This window comes from Arachis ipaensis, chromosome B03 (assembly GCF_000816755.2).
Source record: "Arachis ipaensis cultivar K30076 chromosome B03, Araip1.1, whole genome shotgun sequence".
In the NCBI taxonomy this organism is placed as follows: domain Eukaryota; kingdom Viridiplantae; phylum Streptophyta; class Magnoliopsida; order Fabales; family Fabaceae; genus Arachis; species Arachis ipaensis.
In genome coordinates this window covers 109246230-109246936 of record NC_029787.2, presented here as the reverse complement: position 1 = coordinate 109246936, position 707 = coordinate 109246230, and positions in this window count along the sequence as shown.

Here is a 707-nt window from a genome sequence, read left to right as displayed (position 1 = left end):
CTTCATTTTTTTTCCTTTCCCTATTTTTCACATCCATTATCAAGGTTCTTTTCTTTCTCTCTTTACTTTTGTTTACTTTTCCTTTATTATTTTTATTAATGTTTTCTTCTTCTTTTTCTTTTTACTTTCATTATTTATATTTTCTTTTTCTTTCTTTTTCTTTTCTTTTTATTCCTTTAATTGGTGTTAGATATTTAATTGGGTGATTATTTTCTTTTATATTTTGCTTATGAGTTATTGTGGAATTGTTTGACAATTAATATTACCTCTTAAAGGGTTGCTTGCATGTTCACTTTAATACTGTCAATAACATATTCACCATGCATGCTATGTGTTTGTGAAAAAGTCTGTATGGCATTCCACATTATTTTATATTATTCTATTCTACTATTCTAATGCCTGTTTTTCACAAACCCCTTTTATATTTTATTGATTAAATATAATTGTCAATACAAACAGATTGTTAGTTTGAAAGAGTTGATAATCTAACTTGGACATTTAATGCTTGATCTATGCTACTCATGCCTTTGCCGGCATGCCAATAAACATCTTGCATTAAATAGCCATCAAATGCACTTGCTATATTTCCATTGATGAACTTTTCACATGTAGTCATGACCATGTGTTAACGACATCCTTCTTTACCGTGCATTGATTATCACCTCTACTATCCTCAACCTTGCTCGAACCCTTAGCTTTACATATTA